An 18,727-nucleotide genomic window follows, 5' to 3' on the forward strand; every position below is an offset into this window, starting at 1 on the left:
GTACAATATGCAGAATTGCCACAACATATTGCCTAAAATGTCCAGTTTCAAACAAAAGATTATGAAGCCTGAAGAGAAACAGGAAAGTGTAAACCATGCATTGGAAAAACAATGAGGCAACAGAAACTGCCTATGAGAGCAACACGATGTTGGATTTCACAAAGGCCTCAAAGTAGCCATTACAAATGTGTTCAGAAAACTAAAGGAAACCATAGTTAAAGAAGTAAAGGAAGTTATGATGATAATGTCACATCAAATATTAGTAAAGAGATAGAAATTACAAAAAAGGAACGAAGCACAAATGATGGAAGTTGAAAAGTACAATGGACCAACGTGAAATTTCACTAGAGGGACTCAAGAGTAGATTTGAACTGACATAAGAAAGAATTACCTAACTTGAAGATAGAGCAATAGAGAGTATGTAATTCAAAGAACAGAGAGGGGGGAACAATGAAGAAAAGTGAACAGAGCCTCTGAGAAATAGGGAACACTACTAAGTGCACCAACATACGTGCAATGGGAGTACTAGAGAAAGAGAAAAGAAAGGAGAAGAAAAAATATCTGGACAAATAATGTCCCCCCAACTCCCCAAATTTATTGAAAAACATTAATCAATACATCCAGAAAGTTCAGTGAAGTCTAAGTAGTTAAAACAAAACAAAAAAAAATTCACAGACAGACACACATTATAGTAAAAATGCTGAAGACCAAAGACCGAAGACACAAATCTTGAAAGCAGCAAGAGAAAAATTGTCTTGTCACTTTCAAGGGAACCTCAACAAGATTTATAGTTAACTTCTCATCAGAAACAGCAAAGGTGGGGCGCCTGGGTGGTGCAGTCGGTTAAGCGTCCGACTTCAGCCAGGTCACGATCTCGCAGTCCATGAGTTCGAGCCCCGCGTCAGGCTCTGGGCTGATGGCTCAGAGCCTGGAGCCTGTTTCCGATTCTGTGTCTCCCTCTCTCTCTGCCCCTCCCCCGTTCATGCTCTGTCTCTGTCTGTCCCAAAAATAAATAAAAAACGTTGAAAAAAAAAAAAAAAAAAAAAGAAACAGCAAAGGTTAAAAGGTAATGAAGTAATATATGCAAAGTGCTCAAAGAAAAAAATTGTCAATCAAGAATCCAATATCTAGCCAAGCTATCTTTCAAAAGTGAATGTGAAATAAAGAAATTCCCAGATAAACAAAATCAAAAAAGTTTATCTATAGGACAGAATACTAAGGGGAATTTAGTATTTTGTTAATACTAAAAAAACAAACAAAAAAACCCAAGTAACTTCAGGCTGAAAGCAAGTACCCAGATGGTAATTTGAAACCACACAAATAAACAAAGAGCACCAATAAATATCATTGTGTAATTATAAAAGACCATCTCCTCCTTTCCAATGTCTGCAAATGTCTTCTCCTTTCTTCTCTGTACTGATTTTAAAAGCAATTTTTTTGGTTTACACATAATATGTATATGATGTATTGTTGGCCCTATAACACATAGAAATGTAACATCTTTGCCAATAAAAGCACAAAGGAAGTGGGTGGAAACAAAGCTGTGTTGAACTAAAGGAAGTGAGTCCAGATGGTAATTTGAATTCATAAGAACAAATGAAAAGAATCAGAAGTAATAAATAAGAATGCTAATATTTTTAAAAGCTATAACTATGTAATTTTCTGTCCTTTATTTTCCTTTTAAAAAGATATACAATTTTTTAAAGTAATCATTATAATAATGTATTTTGGGGGTTGTAACATTTACCTATGTAATATGCATAGCAATAATACCGCTAAAGTAGGCATGGGAAAAGAGCTATATAGGAGTAATATTTGTATACCTCACTGGAATTTAGTATAAACCTGGAAACTGATTCTGATGAGTTAAGGTGTATAGAGTAAGTTGTAGAACAACCACAAGGAAAAAACTCAAAAAGTATGGTGAAAAAAATCATTATAGGAATTAAATGGTACATTAGAAAATAATCAGTTAATACAAGAGAAAACAAGAGAGGCGAAACAGAGGCACAACAAAGATATACGAAAATATGGCAAATAAACAGTGAAAGGGCAGATGATAATATTCAGTGTGAACGAATTAAACAATGTAGTCCAAAGGTGGAGATTGTCAGACTGGATGAAAATACAAGATACAACTATATGCAATCTACAGGAAACACAATTTAAATTCAAGGATGCAAATAGATCTAAAATGAAGGATAGAAAAAGATAGTCCACAAAAATAGTAAACAAAAGAGAGCTGGGATGGCTGTACTAATATCAGACAAAATGGACTTTAGTTAAGAAAAAAAATTGTTACAAGAGCCAAAAAAAGATATATATTGGCATACAGGTAAATCCATCAAGGAGCTGTAACAACTGTAAACATATCAGTACATCACAACAGAGCTCCAAATTACATAAAGCAAACGTTGACTGGATTGAAAGAAGAATATACAATTCTATAGCAATAGTTGAAAACTTCAATACCCCGTTTTCAATAATGGATAAAACAACCAAACAGAAGGTCAATAGGAAATAACCGTCATGAACAACAGTATAAACCAACTCAAGTTAACAGACATTTATGGAACATTCCATCCGCAAACAGGAGCATACACATTTTCACAAGTACACATGTAATCGTCTATAGTATACACTGTATCTTAGACCATAAGATTAGCCTTCATTAATGTCAAAAGATTGACAAAAAAAAAAATACAAAGTCTCAACTCCAACCACAATGGACTGAAACTAGAAATGAAAACAAGAGATCAATAACAAAAGGAAAATTTAGGAGTATATTACAGAAAAAAGGAACCTCTTGAGGCTTGAGAAATATGGAAATTAGAGAACTAAAGTTAAGTATTAAAGGTCCTTGAAGAAGGAGAGGAGCACAAGGTGGGCTCCTGTTTACGTCTCCGGCACCATCAACAACCCCTTCTTAACTCAGGCATTTAGTATCCAATGCAGGTAATTGCCCTCATTGTGCTATTTCCCACCTCCATGACATTGCTACAGCTACCCCTCTCTGTCTGGAAGGCCCTTCTTTCCTCTTCCACCGCCCATACACACGCCCGAGCTTTCCCGGACTTTCCTCTCCTACTTATCTGTCCACAATCGGCCCGTTGTTACCATGTTTTCTTTCACTATTGGGCATCAAATACTCTGTTATGAGTGGTGACCCGGCATTAAACTAAGCAGACAAGATCCCTACCTTCACAAAATACACTCAGACGGAGAGAACCAATGTAACAAGAAAGGAAATCAATAAACTAGATGATGGCAGGTCGGAAGCAAGGGCCACAGAGGGAATGGTGAGATGATGTGACGTGGGTTAATGGGGAGGGGTACACAGTAGCATTCACACAACTGCCCTAACAGGTCTTCACGTGTCTCTTTCCTCTTTTTCCTATGCACACAACTAGACTACATTTCTCAGCCTCTTTTCACATCCAGGCCTGGCCATTTTAGGCAATAGACTACAACTGGAAGAGATACGTGTCATTTCTGGGTCAAAGTTTTCAAGACATGGGTATGTCCCCTCCATTCTGCCAGGTGGATGAGGCTCAAGGAGATAGCATGGCCACAAGATGGCTCTTTGAATCCTTGCATCAGGAGAGCCATTTGCCAGCTGTGAACACCCACCTTGGATTATTGTGGAAGTGACGATTAAACTTCACTGTACTTAAGCCAGTCTACACATTGGAGTTTATTTGTGACCACAGCCTGACCAATCTGAACGTACGCACAATACTTTAGCTAGGGTGCTGGGGAAAGGCCTGTCCAAGGAGGTGGTGCTGGATGTGAATACATAATGGGAAGGAAACAGTCAAGCCAAGGGCAGGAAGAGTCCTAGAAAAGGGAATAGCAAGGGGAAGGATGTTGAGCTGAGAAAGAGCATAGCATGTTCGAAGAACAAAAAGAGAAGCCATTAGGGCTGCAGTGTAGTGAATAGGGAAAGAATGGAATTGGATGAATTGAAGAAGTAAACAGGCGTCAGATCATTCTTAGCTCTCTTCTCCTCCTGGAAGCCACCATCTCGTTCACCAGGATCACTACCAGCTCAGTTGAGTGATCTTTTTGGAGCTCCCACAGTAACCGAAATTCTGTCTCTTTCACCACCTTTTATCCCTTTATGATTATCTGTTTATGTGTTGGTTACCCTCTAGACAATGAGCTTCTTTGAAAAAAAAAAAAAAAGTCATTCATCTTTTTATCTCCAGCTGTCGTGCCAACATGTATAAGGAGACAATAAATGTTTCTGGTATACATGGATTGAACAATTGCAGCTCTCCCCATGACAATTACTGGGACTCATGTGATGACAGTTGCGTTAGGGAGCGAAGAAAGATTCTGAGGGAGAACTCATCTCCATACGCACTGCTAGTTTTACCAGTGGGATTTGACCTCCTTTCTCGAAGTCCTTCCCTCCTCCCACCCACCCCTCCTTCAGATTCTTTCTAAGGATGACCCATTTCTAACTAAGATTTCTTCGAGATAACAGGTTGTTGGGAGCCTTCATTAAAGAGGAAGGTTTCCCCTTCAATGAAAATGACTGGAAACAGTGAAAAGACACAGTCTGAAACTGAAGGCCCCCTGCCAATACAATGACCCAGTTAGGAACCAAAACAAAGAACAGATAAATCGAGGGAATAAAAGTCTCCCCATCGCACGCTTCCATCTTCTACTCACTGCAGTGGTTTCTATGAAGTTTGAAACTTGAGGAGCTAATTTGATTCCCCAGAATTGGAAAACGCCATCCCCTGCCTTAAAAGTTCTTCCCAGAGAAGTAGAGATGTAATTTTACTCACTCTAATGATGTGAGGAGGTCAGTTTTTATTCTCACTGCTCGGAGGGCACACTTCCCTCCATTATTTCACATTCTTTCCCCCTCCCCTGCCCTGTCCCCTCACACACCTTGCAAAACTCATTTTCACCTTGTGGCTCTCAAAACAACTCAGCAACAACTCTCCACTTACTAATATTGGGGTGGGTGGAGTGTTTGAGGGTATAACAGAGGGCTGGTATGGTGGGGGGAAGCAAATTATATTCTTTTGGGAAGTGGGTTTTAAATATTTCTACTGAAGTATCCCCTAATGGCAAAGAAGAATGAACGAATACATCTTAGGGTCTGACATCAGAACTTGAGGCAGTCACAGGTAAGCCTGAAACATTTTTAAGTTTCTTGTTTTATCTTTAAAATTGCTGCAAGATTTTTATCGCACATGGGCATGTACGTGCATGTGCGCGCGCGCGCACACACACACACACACACACACACACACTATGTTTGTATTAAAATTAATATATTCTGTCAATCAGGGGCGCCTGGGTGGCTTAGTTCGTTGAGCGTCTGACTTCGGCTCAGGTCATGATCTCGCAGCTCGTGGGTTCGAGCCCCGCGTCGGGCTCTGTGCTGACAGCTCAGAGCCTGGAGCCTGCTTCAGATTCTGTGTCTCCCTCTCTCTCTCTCTGCCCCTAACCCACTTGCATTCTGTCTCTGTCTCTCTCAAAAATAAATAAACATTTAAAAAAATATATTTTGTCAATCAAATCTTTGGGGAAAACTGGCAAAACAAACACCATGAAGTTTATCTTGTGCCTTCAGATGCTAATATCTCCTACGACCATCATTACCCCTTGAATGTTGCCCTAGTTTACAGGTTTGTGCCGTGGGCATTCATCTTTACAAATTCCAGACAGGCATGCATAGGGGGTTGAGGATACCTGTAGGTTTTGATGAGACAATGGAACAACGGATTCTCAAACACCTGTACGTTAATGAAATGACAGTTGAGCATTTTTAGAAATCTGTTAGGAAAGATGCCAGAGGTAGAAGAGGACAGAATTTACCCTGATGCCACTGTTTGTAGCCACTGATGGCTAAGCATAAATTTACAGAAGTGTTATTGCTTATTTCCCTATGATCCATGGTAGGTAGTTAAGATATGACCACAGAAAACTGACAGGTTGGCAGAGATTGTTCAAGATGGCTCCTAGCTCGCTGGGCTTCAGTTTCTTGTGAGCCTCACTCATTGCCTCTCTTCTACTGCCTTATTCGTTTCTTCCTTCTTGCCCTCAGGACTCCAGAATGGGACATGACCAGTTATTCTTACATCACCTGAAATTCCTGGGTGTGACAGACCACAGGATAAGTGTAGCTTGGGTTATATATTTTTTTCCAACTGAAATGTGATTTTGTCTTTTCGTTGCCCTAGCAAGTTGTCATTTTCATTGCAAAAAAAAAAAAATGTTATGCAATAAATATTTTTCCTGTCTTGTCAAAGCATTAATGAAACAAAAGCCTTATGGCACAGTAGGGCTCCATGATATAGAAAAATATTTTATAATTTCCATATTTCTTTTGATTTTATTTTCTTCCATTATATTTACCCAAAGACCTGCCAACCTGTTGACACTCAGCCCTGAGTTCAATGATTTTTCTTTTCTAGGAAACAGCAGGGAGAGCGTCCTGTATGTCCTATATGGTGACGAGTGCTAAACAGAATGCTCCTGGCCGAGAAATACATATCTTTGTTATTAAATGACAGCAAAGTTGCTTTTTTATTTCTCAGGAGTGTCACATCAATTTTATCCTGAGGACTACCATTCAACAGCTCTCTATCTTGTTTTCACTTTATATACGGAAAGACTGAAGTTCCTGAAGCTTATAGACTTCTAGCAATCTAAGGAATACAATTATCGGTCCAATATTGTATCCATTAGAACGGTTTCCAAAATGGGGGCGCCTGGATGGTTCAGTCAGTAGAACATGTGACTCTTGATCTCAGGGTCGTGAGTTCAAGCCTCACGTTAGGCATGGAGCTTACCTAAAAAAAAAGAAAGGTTTTCAAAATGCCTGATAGAATCTCAATGTTCTAAAACCATTTGCCTTGAAATTTCTTAACAATAGTGTCCATTTCTGACCCATCTTTATGTCTTCACAGCAGAAGGTGGAGAGTCTAACCATGCTGCCATGTAGTATATTTTTGATGAATGCAAGAATAAAAATCCATCAGTACGGGAAACCATTAGCTTTGTCCTTTCGTCACAGAGCTATGGCGATATCATGGAATAACATTCTTAGGAAATGATGACAAAAAGTTACCACTATATTTGTAACTTCCAAGGTTGAAGATGTTCCTCAAAACATTCTTTTGGTAACCTATTGAGTTTCGTCTTCAGTGAATCCAGCTAAATCTCTTAAAATCATATAAAATAATATCCTGGATTTTCTGTTGAATGAAACTGTTAGCATATTTGTCGCATTTCCTATTCAAATGTACCCTAAACCAAGGTCATCCATCCACCATTCAAGTGATGTGAGTTTGTACCTCTCTTGGGAACAGCGGCCACCCCTGGGAGGTGATCTATATGCACGTTCATGTCTCCTCTGGGGGCAAGGCACTATAAAGAGGACTTGGAAGGAGTTACTTACTGCGTTAGAGTCAGATAAAGGAGGTGGGGAGGGAGGGAAGAGGACGCAGAAGGAATGGAACATCCTGAGATGTCACCCAGACCTGCTTTTCAACTGCAGCTCTCAGGATGTTTTATAATCCTGAGATTATAATTTCTGGTTATAATTTCTGGTCAATAATTTCTGGTTGACCAGCTAATGAGGGATTCCGGGAAGAAGAAGTGAGGCAGCATTTCTTGAACATTTTCTTTGCCAGGCACTTTACTAGATATTTTGCATATGCTGTCAAGGTAGTACTCACAACAGTATAGAGTATTATTCCCAATTTACTGGTATAGAAATTGAGGCTCAAAGAGGGTAAAATAACTTGCTCAAGTTCACATCATGTGTCAATGATAGACACGTAACTCAAGCTCCAGGCTCTTTCATTCCAAGGTTTGTGTTCTTTCTACCACAGTTGGCATTGTCCGCAGGCAACCTTTGGGGTGTGGCCAACAGCAGCAAGAGCTGTGAAGATCTCAAGGAAAGAAAGGCACTCCATCTGGAAGTTGCCCTGTGGAGTCCCCATGGTCAGAGCCATCACAAATAGGAGATGCTGTAGAGAGTCCTCCATGTTGGATATTGTTGTGGGTAGAGATGCGGGGGTCTTCACAGACCCTTGGAGCCCTGCTGCGAACTGGCTAGGTACATTCTCAGAGACCTCCCACCACCCTGTATCCTTTAAGGAGCATGGGGTAGGCAATCAGTGACCATAGTCTACTTATTCTCTATCCTAGGCAGAGAAGGTGCAAAGAGGTTAAGGATTTCTCTCCAGAAAACCCATAACCCCAAATCCAGAAACCCAGATTTTCAGCTGGAGCACATTACAAGGCCGTCCACAGTGTCCTAGCCCTCAGATTCTCAGTTACAGGGGAAAGTTAAATTTCTTTTCTGTTTATTTGTCTTAAGTTTTCCTATTTTGAGCTTCAAGAATTGTTTTTAGGGGGAAAAAAAAAGATGAGTAATTGGTCTGCGTTTACTTTCCTCATGTAAATCTTATTTCTCCCTGACTTCATCTGTTCAGACCAAAACAGTCCTGATGGTGTCTTAGTCTGCCTCAGACAGACACATCAAGAACACCGTCTAGCTCAGTCCCCATCCTGTTAACCATCGGTCAGGTTGGTTGCTCTGGATGGAGTGGAACCACCACAGACTCCAAGCTCCATGGCCATGGGAACCATGTGTCAATGTTCTATTCCTGGTGCCTGAGAAAATGCCTGAAATATAAGTGCTTTTACCAGTACTGTTGAATTTGATGAATTTTTATAAAGAAATTGTTTCGAGCTGGGAAGAATCTACGGAAGATGTAACTCAAACACCTCATTCTACAGAAGAGAAGCAGAAGAATCAGATGGACTGTCACATACAGGTAGTTGGTGGCAGAACCAGGGCTAGAAGCCACATCTGGTCCATTGTTCTGTGCCACATAGCCTCCAAATTGAAGCAGGCTCAATGTTTTTAAACGGACTCTTTTCAATAGCTTGTTTCTGCTTTTAGAATCCTATAGAATCAAATGTGATTTGTAAACTAGCTTGCAGATAAGGAAATCGCCCCCACTTGAAGGACTATATTAAATAAAATGCTTTTGGCTGCAAGCGACAGAAAATCCAAGGTAACTGGCTTAATAAAGAATTTTATTGGCTCCCTTGATTGGAAGTCTAGAGGTCAGCCAGGTCTGACATATGACTTGTTGCAGATCCTAGCCTGTCTCCTTATGATCCTACGGCTCTGTCCTGCTCCCTGCTCCTTATGCTGAAGCAGGCAGTGAAATGGTTATAATAGTATCAGTTCTCATGTCAGTGCACTACAAGACCAGAGGGAAGGAAGGGTAGCTCTTCTGCACATCTCTGTTAGGGGCAAGGAAACTTATACGAAGCTCCTAGTAAACTTTCTCTTACCACTTGTGATGGGTCATTTATTGTCAATTTGAATGGGCTAAGGGATGCCCAGGTAGCTGGAAGAACGTTCTTTCTGAGTTTGTCTGCGGGGGTGTTTCTAGAAGACATTATTTTTTTTAATATGAAATTTATTGTCAAATTGGTTTCCGTACAACACCCAGTGCTCATCCCAACAGGTGCCCTCCTCAATACCCATCACCCACCCTCCCCTCCTTCCCACCCCCCATGAACCCTCAGTTTGTTCTCAGTTTTTAAGAGTCTCTTATGCTTTGGCTGTCTCCTACTCTAACCTTTTTTTTTTCCTTCCCCTCCCCCATGGGTTTCTGTTAAGTTTCTCAGGATCCACATGAGAGTGAAAACATATGGTATCTGTCTTTCTCTGTATGGCTTATCTTTTTTTAATTTAATTTAATTTAATTTAATTTATTTTTTAATATATGAAATTTATTGTCAAATTGGTTTCCATACAACACCCAGTGCTCATCCCAAAATGTGCCCTCCTCAATACCCATCACCCACCCTCCCCTCCTTCCCACCCCCCATCAACCCTCAGTTTGTTCTCAGTTTTTAACAGTCTCTTATGCTTTGGCTCTCTCCCACTCTAACCTCTTTTTTTTTTCTTCCCCTCCCCCATGGGTTTCTGTTAAGTTTCTCAGGATCCACATGAGAGTGAAAACATATGGTATCTGTCTTTCTCTGTATGGCTTATCTTACTTAGCATCACACTCTCCAGTTCCATCCACGTTGCTGCAAAGGGCCATATTTCATTCTTTCTCATTGCCATGTAGTATTCCATTCTGTATATAAACCACAATTTCTTTATCCTTTTATCAGTTGGTGGACATTTAGGGTCTTTCCATAATTTGGCTATTGTTTAGAGTGCTGCTATAAACATTGGGGTACAAGTGCCCCTATTCATCAGCACTCCTGTATCCCTTGGGTAAATTCCTAGCAGTGCTGTTGCTGCGTCGTAGGGTAGATCTGTTTTTAATTTTTTGAGGAAACTCCACACTGTTTCCCAGAGCGGCTGCACCTGTTTGCATTCCCACCAACAGTGCAAGAGGGTTCCCGTTTCTCCACATCCTCTCCAGCATCTATAGTCTCCTGATTTGTTCATTTTAGCCACTCCTACTGGTGTGAGGTGGTATCTCAGTGTGGTTTTGATTTGTATTTCCCTGATGAGGAGTGACGTTGAGCATCGTTTCATGTGCCTGTTGGCCATCTCGATGTCTTCTTTAGAGAAGTGTCTATTCATGTTTTCTGCCCATTTCTTCATTGGATTATTTGTTTTTCAGGTGTGGAGTTTGGTGAGTTATTTATAGATTTTGGATACTAGCCCTTTGTCCGATATGTCATTTGCAAATATCTTTTCCCATTCCGTCGGTTGTCTTTTAGTTTTGTTGATTGTTTCCTTTGCAGTGCAGAAGGTTTTTATCTTCATGAGGTCCCAATAGTTCATTTTTGCTTTTAATTCCTTCGTCTTTGGAGATGTGTCAAGTAAGAAATTGCTGCAGCTGAGGTCAGAGAGGTTTTTTCCTGCTTTCTCCTCTAGGGTTTTGATGGTTTCCTGTCTCACATTCAGGTCCTCTATCCATTTTGAGTTTATTTTTGTGAATGGTGTAAGTGGTCTAGTTTCATTCTTCTGCATGTTGCTGTCCAGTTCTCCCAGCACCATTTGTTAAAGAGACTGTCTTTTTTCCATGGGATATTCTTTTCTGCTTTGTCAAAGATGAGTTGGCCATACATTTGTGGGTCCAATTCTGGAGTCTCTATTCTATTCCATTGGTCTATGTGTCTGTTTTTGTGCCAATATCATGCTGTCTTGATGATTACAGCTTTGTACTAGAGGCTAAAGTCTGGGATTGTGATGCCTCCTGCTTTGGTTTTTTTCAAAATTACTTTGGCTATTCGGGGTGTTTTGTGGTTCCATACAAATTTTAGGATTGTTTTTTCGAGCTTCGAGAAGAATGCTGGTGCAATTTTGATTGGGATTGCATTGAATGTGTAGATAGCTTTGGGTAGTATTGACATTTTAACAACATGTATTCTTCCAATCCATGAGCATGGAATGTTTTCCCATTTCTTTATATCTTCTTCAATTTCCTTCATAAGCTTTCTATAGTTTTCAGCATACAGATCTTTTACATCTTTGGTTAGGTTTATTCCTAGGTATTTTATGACTCTTGGTGAAATTGTGAATGGGATCAGTTTCTTTATTTGTCTTTCTGTTGCTTCATTATTAGTGTATAAGAATGCAACTGATTTCTGTACATTGATTTTTTATCCTGTGATTTTGCTGAATTCATGTATCAGTTCTAGCAGACTTTTGTGGAGTCTATCGGGTTTTCCATGTATAATATCATGTCATCTGCAAAAAGTGAAAGCTTGACTTCATCTTTGTCAATTTTGATGCCTTTGATTTCCTTTTGTTGTCTGATTGCTGATGCTAGAACTTCCAACACTATGTTAAACCACAGCGGTGAGAGTGGACATCCCTGCCATGTTCCTGATCTCAGGGGGAAAGCTCTGTTTTTCCTCATTGAGGATGATATTTGCTGTGGGATTTCCATAAATGGCTTTTATTATGTTTAAGTATGTTCCTTCTACCCCGACTTTCTTGAGGGTTTTTATTAAGAAAGAATGCTGAATTTTGTCAAATGCTTTTTCTGCATCGATTGACAGGATCATATGGTTCTTTTCTTTCATTAATGTGATGTATCACATTGATTGATTTGTGAATGTTGAACTAGCCCTGCGGCCCAGGAATGAATCCCACTTGATCATGGTGAATAATTCTTTTTATATACTGTTGAATTCGATTTGCTAGTATCTTATTGAGAATTTTTACATCCATATTCATCAGGGATATTGGCCTGTAGTTCTCTTTTTTGCTGGGTCTCTGTCTGGTTTAGGAATCAAAGTAATGCTGGCTTCATAGAATGAGTCCAGAAGTTTTCCTTCCCTTTCAATTTTTTGGAAAAGCTTGAGAAGGATAGGTATTATCTCTGCTTTAAATGTCTGGTAGAATTCCCCAGGGAAGCCATCTGGTCCTGGACTCTTATTTGTTGGGAGATTTTTGATAACTGATTCAATTTCTTCACTGGTTATGGGTCTATTCAAGTTTTCTATTTCTTCCTGTTTGAGTTTTGGAAGTGTGTGGGTGCTTAGGAATTTGTCCATTTCTTCCAGGTTGTCCAGTTTGTTGGCATATAATTTTTCATAGTATTCCCTGATAATTGCTTGTATTTCTGAAGGATTGGTTGTAATAATTCCATTTTCATTAATGATTTTATCTATTTGGGTCCTCTCTCTTTTCTTTTTGAGAAGCCTGGCTAGAGGTTTATCAATTTTGTTTATGTTTTCAAAAAACCAACTCTTGGTTTCGTTGATCTGCTCTACAGTTTTTTTAGATTCTATATTGTTTATTTCTGCTCTGAAATTTATTATCTCTCTTCTTCTGCTGGGTTTGGTGTATCTTTGCTGTTCTGCTTCTATTTCCTTTAGGTGTGCTGTTAGAATTTGTATTTGGGATTTTTCTTGTTTCTTGAGATAGGCCTGGATTGCAATGTGTTTTCCTCTCAGGGCTGCCTTCACTGCATCCCAAAGCGTTTTCATTGTATTTTCATTTTCACTGGTTTCCATATATTTTATAATTTCTTCTCTAATTGCCTGGTTGACCCATTCATTATTTAGTAGGGTGTTCTTTAACCTCCATGCTTTTGGAGGTTTTCCAGACTTTTTCCTGCGGTTGATTTCAAGTTTCATAGCATTGTGGTCTGAAAGTGTGCATGGTAAGATCTCAATTCTTGTATACTTACAAAGGCTGTTTTGTGACCCACTATGTGATCTATCGTGGAGAATGTTCTATGTGCACTCGAGAAGAAAGTATATTCTGTTGCTTTGGGATGCAGAGTTCTAAATATATCTGTCAAGTCCATCTGATCCAATGTATCATTCAGGGCCCTTGTTTCTTTATTGATCCTGTGTCTAGATGATCTATCCATTGCTATAAATGGAGTATTAAAGTCCCCTGCAATTACCACATTCTTGTCAATAAGGTTGCTTATGTTTGTGATTAATTGTTTTATATATTTGGAGGCTCCTGTATTTGGTGCATAGACATTCATAATTGTTAGCTCTTCCTGATGGATAGACCCTGTAATTATTATATAATGCCCTTCTTCATCTCTTCTTACAGCCTTTAATTTAAAGTCTAGTTTGTCTGATATAAGTATAGCTACTCCAGCTTTCTTTTGATTTCCAGTAGCATGATAGATAGTTCTCCATCCCCTCACTTTCAATCTGAAGGTGTCCTCAGGTCTAAAATGAGTCTCTTGTAGACAGCAAATAGATGGATCTTGTTTTTTTATCTATTCTGATACCCTATGTCTTTTGGTTGGAGCATTTAGCCCATTTACATTCAGTGTTATTATAGAAAGATATGGGTTTAGAGTCATGGTGATGTCTGTAGGTTTCATGCTTGCAATGATGTCTCTGGTCCTTTGTGGTCCTTGCAACATTTCACTCACAGACCCCCTTAGGGGAGATCTTGTAGGGTTGTCTTGTAGGGGTCTTGTAGGGTTGGTTTAGTGGTGATGAATTCCTTCAGTTTTTGTTCGTTTGTGAAGACCTTTATCTCTCCTTCTATTCTGAATGACAGACTTGCTGGATAAAGGATTCTCGGCTGCATATTTTTTTCTGTTCATCACATTGAAGATTTCCTGCCATTCCTTCCTGGTCTGCCAAGTTTCAGTAGATAGGTCTGCCACTAGTCTTATGGGTCTCCCTTTGTAAGTTAGAACCTGTTTATCCCTAGCTGCTTTCAGAATTTTCTCTTATCCTTGTATTTTGCCAGTTTCACTATGCTATGTTGTGCAGAAGACCAATTCAAGTTACATCTGAAGGGAGTTCTCAGCTATGATTTGTTCAAGTACACCTTCAGCCCCTTTCTCTCTCTCTTCCTCTTCTGGAATTCCTATTATACGGATATTGTTCCATTTCATTGTATCACTTAGTTCTCTAATTGTCCCCTCATACTCCTGGATTTTTTTTATCTCTTTTTCTCAGCTTCCTCTTTTTCCATAATTTTACCTTCTAATTCACCTATTCTTTCCTCTGTCTCTTCAATCCGAGCTGTGGTCACCTCCGTTTTATTTTGCACCTCATTTATAGCATTTTTTAGTTCCTCATGACTGTTTCTTAGTCCCCTGATCTCTGTAGCAATAGATTCTCTGCTGTCCTTTATACTTTTTTCAAGCCCAGCGATTATTTTATGACTATTATTTGAAATTCATTTTCTGTTACATTGCTTAAGTCGTTTTTGATCAATTCATTAAGTGTCTCTACTTCCTGGAGCTTCTTTTGAGGAGAGTTCTTCCATTTCGCCATTTTGGGTAGTTCCTTGGGTGGCGTGGAACTGCAGGGCACTTCCCCTGTGCTGTCTGGAGTAACTTGTGCTGGTGGGCAGGGCCACAGTCAGGCCCAATGTCTGTCCCCAGCCCACCACTGGGGCCACAGTCAGACTGGTGTGTACCTCATCTTTCCCTCTCCCAGGCACAGGACTCACTGTGTGTGGTGTGGCCCCTGTCTGGGCTGCTTGCACACTGCCGGGCTGGTGGTGCTGCTTCGATGGGATCTGGCGTATTAGCCAGGGTGGATCCGCAAGGTGCACAGGGGCTGAAGGGGCAGGCTCAGCTTGCTTTGCCATCGGTGGTCCCCTGTGGGAGAGGCCCTGAAGCACCGGGAGGGAGGTAGACCCATCAGAGGGATGGATCCACAGAAGCACAACGTTGGGTGTTTGCGCGGTGCAAGCAAATTCGGTGATGGGAACTGGTTCCCTTTGGGATTTCGGCTGGGGGATGGGAGAGGGAGATGGCGCTGGCCAGTGTCTTTGTTCCCCGCTGAGCTGAGCTCTGGCTTCCAGGGCTCAGCCCCTCTCCCCCTGGTGTCCTCTCACCCTCTCACTCTCTGAGCAGAGCTGTTGACTTTTAACATTCCAGATGTTAAGTCCCGCTGGTTGTCAGAACTCATGCAGTCTGCCCCTCTGCTTTTCAAGTCAGACTCAGGGTCTCTACCTTGTCAGGAGGGCTGCCCCTCCACCGCCCTGGTTCCCTCCCGCCAGCCCGTGGAGCACACACCACCTCTCCATCCCTCTGCCCTTCCTGCCCTCTTCCGTGGGCCTCTTGTCTACACTTGGCTCTAGAGAGTCCGTTCGACTAGTCTTCTGGCGGTTTTCTGGGCTGTTTAGGCAGATGTGGGTGGAATCAAAGCGATCAGCAGGACGAGGTGAGCCCAGCGTCCTCCCACGCCACCATCTTTCGTCCCAACCACCTAGAAGACGTTAGCATCTGGACCGGTACGTTGAGTAAAGAACGTCACCTTCATCCATGGGGACGGTATCATCCAATCCATTGAGGGCCCAAATAGGATAAAAAGGTGGAAGGAGGGTAAATTTTCTCTCTCTGCCTGAGATGGGACATCTATTTTCTTCTGCCTTCAGGTATTGGCTCTCCTGGTTCTCAGGCCATTGGACTTGGACTGAATTATACTACCAGCTTCCCTGGTTCTCCAGTTTGCCAATTCCTATAATCTCTCTCAATCTCTCCCCCCACTCTCCCACCTGCTGCCTCATGTGTGTGTGTGCGTGTGCATGTGCATGTCTGTGTGTGGCAGGGCGGGGGGGGGGGCGGGACATGAAGCCCCTTTCAGAAGCTATAAGCCTTTTTCTTTTTCTGATAACCTTCTTCCATATCAGTTACTTGTCTGCCCTGTCTTGCTTGTCTGTGTCTCCCGCTCTGAATTTTTCACGCAGAGTTGGCCAATTATTGGGGTGCTTGGCCACCTCTTTGGATTCCCCACTCACAACTACTTGCCTGGATGGTGAGCTTCATTTTCCAACGCCACTCCCTGACCCCACATGGAGACCCAGTGCTACCTCCTGTTAACCCTTACTGTCTCTACCACAAAGTTTGTAAGGATCATGACCCGTTCCTGATATGATCAATCTATTCATTAGTCAATAATTTCTTAAGACAGAAAGTCAGAAAGAGTAAAATTGTCTTCCTAGTCAAGACAATGTTGGTATAGCATTATAAAGCTCAGAAAGACCTTACAAGATGTTCAAACTTCTAAACTCCTATTGTACTTGGTTTTACCACTCTATACTCTGAGTTTGTAAATATCTTCTCTTTCTCTCTTAGAGGCTAGTAATTTCAAGTTCCAAGAGCACTGGGTCTCTGTCTCATGAATCCTCTATCCAGACTGGTGCCTTGAACACCCTACTAAATTCTGATGGACTGAATGAGCCAGATGATGAACACATAAAGTCCAGGGTCACACAGCTAGTCAACGGGTGGCAGCCAGAACTCAGGTTTTTGGGTTCCTTGGGTTTTCTGTGTTTCAAAAGCCAATATATAATATTGGCCTTACACTACCTGTATGTGGTTTTTTTTATTGTAACTTCCTTCAAAGCATTCTAAAGGATTTTGCAGATTTCTCCCTTCCATTCATATTCCAGTGGGAAAAAAATCACTATTTAAAAAAAAAAAAAAGTACTTCCCAAAGGACTCACTGAGGTAAAGAAGTCACCTCTTCACACAGCTATATTCAATTTCAAACATTTGTCCCATCTGCTTTTCAGATTAGTAGTTAGATTTCCCTAGTCTCACTCCAAGGCAAAGAAAATGCTGCGGGCTTTGTCATCAGCAAAGAAAACATGGGTAACTACTTTACAGGCAGTTGGTGTGCTTATCTTTCAGCATCTATTATGAATCTATTATGAATCAAGCTATACTGGGCATATCTGTGAAAGAGCGTGTGAAGCTTTCTTGCAGAACAAAAAACAATAACACCCATATTCATGGATTGTGATATTCTGGGATAGCCATATGTGACTTTTGTGTCTTCAAAATATTTTATTCTGTTGATACATAAAAGGTTTGAAAATGTTGTTTGCTCGGCCTCTGCTGTTCGGGGAGGCTAGCTGGCAGGCTGGATTTTTTTTTTTTTTTTTTTTCTGCTTCATATGCAATAGCTATATGGGAAACCCCCTTCCTACATAACAAGTTAATCATCTCTTTGAGAGGGAAAATGTGTGTGCCCTGCTTTCTAGGGCCACAAAAGGCACGGGGCTTTAACAGAAAGTGACTGTTTGGAAATTACAAACCTAACAGGGCTTTGCCAGTGCCCAGTGAGTGACTTTTAATGGCACCATTGAATCGAAGAGGGTTCTCTTGCCTCTGCCCTGAGTCTTACATATCAACATAAGAATATGTTGTATCATAAAGAGAAGGAAGGGGACGCCTGGGTGGCTCAGTCGGTTGAGCGTCCGACTTCGGCTCAGGTCATGATCTCGAGGTTCGTGAGTTCGAGTCTCATGTCCGGCTCTATGCTGACACCTCGGAGCCTGGAGCCTGCTTCCGATTCTGTGTCTCATTCTCTCTGCTCCTCCCCCATTCATGCTCTGTCTCTCTCTGTCTCAAAAATAAATATAACATTCAAAAAATTTTTAAAAAATAAAGAGAAGGAAGATAAACGGTTACATTTTGTTTAGTAATATCTCATCTAGACACAGAAAGGATTTAGGGCACGTTATACAGAGGCTTACAGTATAAGGAGAAAAAGTAAAACAGGTGAAATGAATGGGGAAAGTGAAGTGAAAGGAAAATGAGGGCAGTATATGAAATTTATATGGAATTTGAGACGCAAAGTCTTAAGTCAGTGCCAGATTTTTTCAACTAAGAAATATGCATAGCTATGGCTTACTTTTGGAGTACCAAACACACACAAATCCAGGCTTTTAAGCCAGAGAACTTATGAAGCTAATATTAACATTTCAAAAGCACTTTTCAGTTTACCAAAGAATTCATCACTACAGACATACCTCCTTTTATTGCATTTGGGTTTATTGTGCTTTACAGACAGTGAGTTGTTGTTGTTGTTTACAGATTAAAGGTTTGTGACAGCCCTGCATCAAGCAAGTCTTTTTGTGTCATTTTTCCAACAAGATTCGCTCACTTTGTGTCTCTGTGTCACATTTGTGCAACTCTCACAATATTTCAAACTGTTTCATTCTTATTATATTTGTTATCGTCATCTCTGATCAGCGATACTTGAAGTGACTACTGGTAATTGTTTGGGGGCCCATGAACCACACCCATACAAGATGGCGGACTTAAAAGATGTCGTGTGCACTCTGACGGCTCCACTGACTGGTTGTTTCCCCATCTCTCTCCCTCTCCTGGGACGTCCCTATCTTCTAAGACAGGAAAATATTGAAATGAGGCCAATTAATAATGTTATGATGGTCTCTAAGTGTTCAAGTGGAAGAAAGGGCCACTCATCTCTCACACTAAATCAAAGGCTACAAGTGGTTACACTCAGTGAGGAA

General features: G+C 40.8%; 1 non-coding gene across 1 annotated transcript; it reads left to right on the forward strand.

Annotated features, from left to right (window-relative positions):
• Nucleotides 1-6,732: 6,732 nt before the first annotated feature.
• Nucleotides 6,733-6,805, forward strand: TRNAK-CUU (transfer RNA lysine (anticodon CUU)). Its single transcript has one exon. It is a non-coding gene; the product is annotated as a tRNA-Lys (tRNA).
• The last annotated feature ends 11,922 nt before the right edge of the window (nucleotides 6,806-18,727 follow it).

The sequence above is a fragment of the Neofelis nebulosa genome, chromosome 6, assembly GCF_028018385.1.
Source record: "Neofelis nebulosa isolate mNeoNeb1 chromosome 6, mNeoNeb1.pri, whole genome shotgun sequence".
Taxonomy (NCBI): Eukaryota; Metazoa; Chordata; class Mammalia; order Carnivora; family Felidae; genus Neofelis; species Neofelis nebulosa.